A 7,151-nucleotide genomic window follows, 5' to 3' on the forward strand; every position below is an offset into this window, starting at 1 on the left:
GTGGACTAACCACTATAAAATAGCTATTCTCTAGAAACACGGAGACAAAAAGAGTTCCAAACCTCTTTGACCTTCATCATATGTTAGTGAGGGATGCAACTATGCATTAAAACAGATTTTTCATATTTTTGAATTTTTCTCAAAATCTATGGGCTAACCCCTACGAAAATACTGAATTTTTCGGTAAATGCTCTAATAATGAAGCATATGATCTTTGGGGTTGTTTTAAAATTTCTAAACACATTCTACATTTGTATTAATGTATATTAAACTCATTTTCATGGTACATGGGCATCGTTTTAATTTTTTGTCAATAATTTAGTAAAACTTCATAATACTCCCTAAATTGGTGGACTAACCACTATAAAATCGCTATTCTCTAGAAAAACGGAGACAAAAAGGTTCCAAACCTCTTTGACATTCATCATATGTTGGTGAAGGATGCAACTATGCATTAAAACAGATTTTTCATTTTTGAATTTTTCTCAAAATCTATGGGCTAACCCCTACGAAAATACTGAATTTTTCGGTAAATGCTCTAATAATGAAGCATATGATCTTTGGGGTTGTTTTAAAATTTCTAAACACATTCTACATTTGTATTAATGTATATTAAAACTCTTTCATGGTACATGGCATCGTTTTAATTTTTGTCAATTAATTTAGTAAAACTTCATAACTCCCCTAAATTGGTGGACTAACCACTATAAAATCGCTATTCTCTAGGAAATGGAGACAAAAAGGTTCCAAACCTCTTTGACCTTCATCATATGTTAGTGAAGGATGCAACTATGCATTAAAACAGATTTTCATATTTTTGAATTTTTCTCAAAATCTATGGGCTAACCCCTACGAAAATACTGAATTTTTTTCGGTAAATGCTCTAATAATGAAGCATATGATCTTTGGGGTTGTTTTAAATTTCTAAACACATTCTACATTTGTATTAATGTATATTAAACTCATTTTCATGGTACAAGGCATCGTTTTAATTTTTTGTCAATTAATTTAGTAAAACTTCATAATACTCCCTAATTGGTGGACTAACCACTATAAAATCGCTATTTTCTAGGGAAATGGAGACAACAAAAGTTCCAAACCTCTTTGACCTTCATCATATGTTAGTGAAGGATGCAATTATGCATTAAAACAGAATTTTCATATTTTGAATTTTTCAAAATCTATGGGCTAACCCCTACGAAAATACTGAATTTTTCGGTAAATGCTCTAATAATGAAGCATATGATCTTTGGGGTTGTTTTAAAATTTCTGAACACATTTTACATTTGTATTAATGTATATTAAACTCATTTTCATGGTACATGGGCATCGCTTTAATTTTTTGTCAATTAATTTAATAAAACTTCTTAATACTCCCTAAATTGGTGTACTAACCACTATAAAATCGCTATTTTCTAGGGAAATAGAGACAACAAAAGTTCCAAACCTCTTTGACCTTCATCATATGTTACTGAAGGATGCAACTATGCAATAAAAAAGAATTTTTATATTTTTGAATTTTTCTCAAAATCTATGGGTTAACCCCTACGAAAATACTAAATTTTTCGGTAAATGCTCTAATAATGAAGCCTATGATCTTTGGGGTTGTTTTAAAATTTCTAAACACATTCTACATTTGTATTAATGTATATTAAACTCTCTTTCATGGTACATGGTCATCGTTTTAATTTTTTGTCAATTAACTTAGTAAAACTTCATAATACTCCCTAAATTGGTGGACTAACCACTATAAAATAGCTATTCTCTAGAAACACGGAGACGAAAAAGGTTCCAAACCTCTTTGACCTTCATCATATGTTAGTGAAGGATGCAACTATGCATTAAAACAGATTTTTCATATTTTTGAATTTTTCTCAAAATCTATGGGCTAACCCCTACGAAAATACTGAATTTTTCGGTAAATGCTCTAATAATGAAGCATATGATCTTTGGGGTTGTTTTAAAATTTCTAAACACATTCTACATTTGTATTAATGTATATTAAACTCATTTTCATGGTACATGGGCATCGTTTTAATTTTTTGTCAATTAATTTAGTAAAACTTCATAATACTCCCTAAATTGGTGGACTAACCACTATAAATCGCTATTCTCTAGAAAACGGAGACAAAAAATGGTTCCAACCTCTTTGACATTCATCATATGTTGGTGAAGGATGCAACTATGCATTAAAACAGATTTTCATATTTTTGAATTTTTCTCAAAATCTATGGGCTAACTGAATTTGTATTAATGTATATTAAACTACTGAAAATACTGAATTTTTCGGTAAATGCTCTAATAATGAAGCCTATGATCTTTGGGGTTGTTTTAAAATTTCTAAACACATTCTACATTTGTATTAATGTATATTAAACTCATTTTCATGGTACATGGGCATCGTTTTAATTTTTTGTCAATTAATTTAGTAAAACTTCATAATACTCCCTAAATTGGTGGACTAACCACTATAAAATCGCTATTTTCTAGGGAAATAGAGACAACAAAAGTTCCAAACCTCTTTGACCTTCATCATATGTTAGTGAAGGATGCAACTATGCATTAAAACAGAATTTTCATATTTTTGAATTTTTCTCAAAATCTATGGGCTAACCCCTACGAAAATACTGTTTTTTTCGGTAAATGCTCTAATAATGAAGCATATGATCTTTGGGGTTGTTTTAAAATTTCTAAACACATTCGACATTTGTATTAATGTATATTAAACTCTCTTTCATGGTACATGGTCATCGTTTTAATTTTTGTCAATTAACTTAGTAAAACTTCATAATACTCCCTAAATTGTTGGACTAACCACTATAAAATAGCTATTCTCTAGAAACACGGAGACGAAAAAGGTTCCAAACCTCTTTGACCTTCATCATATGTTAGTGAAGGATGTAACTATGCATTAAAACAGATTTTTCATATTTTTGAATTTTTCTCAAAATCTATGGGTTAACCCCTACGAAAATACTAAATTTTTCGGTAAATGCTCTAATAATGAAGCATATGATCTTTGGGGTTGTTTTAAAATTTCTAAACACATTCTACATTTGTATTAATGTATATTAAACTCATTTTCATGGTACATGGGCATCGTTTTAATTTTTTGTCAATTAATTTAGTAAAACTTCATAATACTCCCTAAATTGGTGGACTATCGCTATTCTCTAGAAAAACGGAGACAAAAAAGGTTCCAAACCTCTATGACCTTCATCATATGTTAGTGAAAGATGCAATTATGCATTAAAACAGAATTTTTATATTTTTGAATTTTTCTCAAAATCTATGGGCTAACCCCTACGAAAATACTGAATTTTTCGGTAAATGCTCTAATAATGAAGGATATGATCTTTGGGGTTGTTTTAAAATTTCTAAACACATTCTACATTTGTATTAATGTATATTAAACTCATTTTCATGGTACATGGGCATCGTTTTAATTTTTGTCAATTAATTTAGTAAAACTTCATAATACTCCCTAAATTGGTGGACTAACCACTATAAAATCGCTATTTTCTAGGGAAATGGAGACAACAAAAGTTCCAAACCTCTTTGACCTTCATCATATGTTAGTGAAGGATGCAACTATGCATTAAAACAGAATTTTCATATTTTTGAATTTTTCTCAAAATCTATGGGCTAACCCCTACGAAAATACTGATTTTTTCGGTAAATGCTCTAATAATGAAGCATATGATCTTTGGGGTTGTTTTAAAATTTCTAAACACATTCTACATTTGTATTAATGTATATTAAACTCATTTTCATGGTACATGGGCATCGTTTTAATTTTTTGTCAATTAATTTAGTAAAACTTCATAATACTCCCTAAATTGGTGGACTATCGCTATTCTCTAGAAAAACGGAGACAAAAAAGGTTCCAAACCTCTTTGACCTTCATCATATGTTAGTGAAGGATGCAACTATGCATTAAACAGATTTTTCATATTTTGAATTTTTCTCAAAATCTATGGGCTAACCCCTACGAAAATACTGAATTTTTCGGTAAATGCTCTAATAATGAAGCATATGATCTTTGGGGTTGTTTTAAAATTTCTAAACACATTCTACATTTTATTAATGTATATTAAACTCATTTTCATGGTACATGGGCATCGTTTTAATTTTTTGTCAATTAATTTAGTAAAACTTCATAATACTCCCTAAATTGGTGGACTAACCACTATAAAATCGCTATTTTCTAGGGAATGGAGACAACAAAGTTCCAAACCTCTTTGACCTTCATCATATGTTAGTGAAGGATGCAACTATGCATTAAAAAAAATTTTATATTTTTGAATTTTTTCAAAATCTATGGGTTAACCCCTACGAAAATACTAAATTTTTCGGTAAATGCTCTAATAATGAAGCTTATGATCTTTAGGGTTGTTTTAAAGTTTCTAAACACATTCTACATTAGTATTAATGTATATTAAACTCTGTTTCATGGTACATGGGTATCATTTTAATTTTTTGTCAATTAATTTAGTAAAACTTCATAATACTCCCTAAATTGGTGGACTATCGCTATTCTCTAGAAAAACGGAGACAAAAAAGGTTCCAAAACTCTTTGACCTTCATCATATGTTAGTGAAAGATGCAATTATGCATTAAAACAGAATTTTTATATTTTTGAATTTTTCTCAAAATCTATGGGCTAACCCCTACGAAAATACTGATTTTTCGGTAAATGCTCTAATAATGAAGCATATGATCTTTGGGGTTGTTTTAAAATTTCTAAACACATTCGACATTTGTATTAATGTATATTAAACTCTCTTTCATGGTACATGGTCATCGTTTTAATTTTTTGTCAATTAACTTAGTAAAACTTCATAATACTCCCTAAATTGGTGGACTAACCACTATAAAATAGCTATTCTCTAGAAACACGGAGACGAAAAAGGTTCCAAACCTCTTTGACCTTCATCATATGTTAGTGAGGGATGCAACTATGCATTAAAACAGATTTTTCATATTTTTGAATTTTTCTCAAAATCTATGGGCTAACAACCCCTACGAAAATACTGAATTTTTCGGTAAATGCTCTAATAATGAAGCATATGATCTTTGGGGTTGTTTTTAAATTTCTAAACACATTCTACATTTGTATTAATGTATATTAAACTCATTTTCATGGTACAAAGGCATCGTTTTAATTTTTTGTCACTTAATTTAGTAAAACTTCATAATACTCCCTAAATTGGTAGACTAACCACTATAAAATAGCTATTCTCTAGAAACACGGAGACGAAAAAAGTTCCAAACCTCTTTGACCTTCATCATATGTTAGTGAAGGATGCAACTATGCATTAAAACAGATTTTTCATATTTTTGAATTTTTCTCAAAATCTATGGGCTAACACCCCTACGAAAATACTAAATTTTTCGGTAAATGCTCTAATAATGAAGCATATGGTATTTGGGGTTGTTTTTAAATTTCTAAACACATTCTACATTTGTATTAATGTATATTAAACTCATTTTCATGGTACATGGGCATCGTTTTAATTTTTTGTCACTTAATTTAGTAAAACTTCATAATACTCCCTAAATTGGTGGACTAACCACTATAAAATCGCTATTCTCTAGAAAAACGGAGACAAAAAAGGTTCCAAACCTCTTTGACTTTCATCATATGTTAGTGAAGGATGCAACTATGCATTAAAACAGATTTTTCATATTTTTGAATTTTTCTCAAAATCTATGGGCTAACCCCTACGAAAATACTGAATTTTTCGGTAAATGCTCTAATAATGAAGCATATGATCTTTGGGGTTGTTTTAAAATTTCTAAACACATTCTACATTTGTATTAATGTATATTAAACTCATTTTCATGGTACATGGGCATCGTTTTAATCTTTTGTCACTTAATTTAGTAAAACTTCATAATACTCCCTAAATTGATGGACTAACTACTATAAAATCGCTATTTTCTAGGGAAATGGAGACAACAAAAGTTCCAAACCTCTTTGACCTTCATCATATGTTAATGAAGGATGCAATTATGCATTAAAACAGAATTTTCATATTTTTGAATTTTTCTCAAAATCTATGGGCTAACCCCTACGAAAATACTGTTTTTTCGGTAAATGCTCTAATAATGAAGCATATGATCTTTGGGGTTGTTTTAAAATTTCTAAACACATTCTACATTTGTATTAATGTATATTAAACTCACTTTCATGGTACATGGTTATCGTTTTAATTTTTTGTCAATTAACTTAGTAAAACTTCATAATACTCCCTAAATTGGTGGACTAACCACTATAAAATAGATATTTTCTAGAAACACGGAGACGAAAAAGGTTCCAAAACTCTTTGACCTTCATCATATGTTAGTGAAGGATGCAACTATGCATTAAAATAGATTTTTCATATTTTTGAATTTTTCTCAAAATCTATGGGTTAACCCCTACGAAAATACTAAATTTTTCGGTAAATGCTCTAATAATGAAGCCTATGATCTTTGGGGTTGTTTTAAAATTTCTAAACACATTCTACATTTGTATTAATGTATATTAAACTCTGTTTCATGGTACATGGGTATCGTTTTAATTTTTTGTCAATTAATTTAGTAAAACTTCATAATACTCCCTAAATTGGTGGACTAACCACTATAAAATCGTTATTCTCTAGAAAAACGGAGACAAAAATGGTTCCAAACCTCTTTGACATTCATCATATGTTGGTGAAGGATGCAACTATGCATTAAAGAAGATTTTTCATATTTTTGAATTTTTCTCAAAATATATGGGCCTACGAAAATACTGAATTTTCGGAAAATGCTCTAATAATGAAGCATATGATCTTTGGGGTTGTTTTAAAATTTCTAAACACATTCTACATTTGTATTAATGTATATTAAACTTATTTTCATTGTACATGGGCATCGTTTTAATCTTTTGTCACTTAATTTAGTAAAACTTCATAATACTCCCTAAATTGATGGACTAACCACTATAAAATCACTATTTTCTAGGGAAATGGAGACAACAAAAGTTCCAAACCTCTTTGACCTTCATCATATGTTAATGAAGGATGCAATTATGCATTAAAACAGAATTTTCATATTTTTGAATTTTTCTCAAAATCTATGGTAAATACTGTTTTTTCATATTTTTTAATTTTTCTCAAAATCTA

This window comes from Brassica rapa, chromosome A05, assembly GCF_000309985.2.
Source record: "Brassica rapa cultivar Chiifu-401-42 chromosome A05, CAAS_Brap_v3.01, whole genome shotgun sequence".
Lineage (NCBI taxonomy): Eukaryota > Viridiplantae > Streptophyta > Magnoliopsida > Brassicales > Brassicaceae > Brassica > Brassica rapa.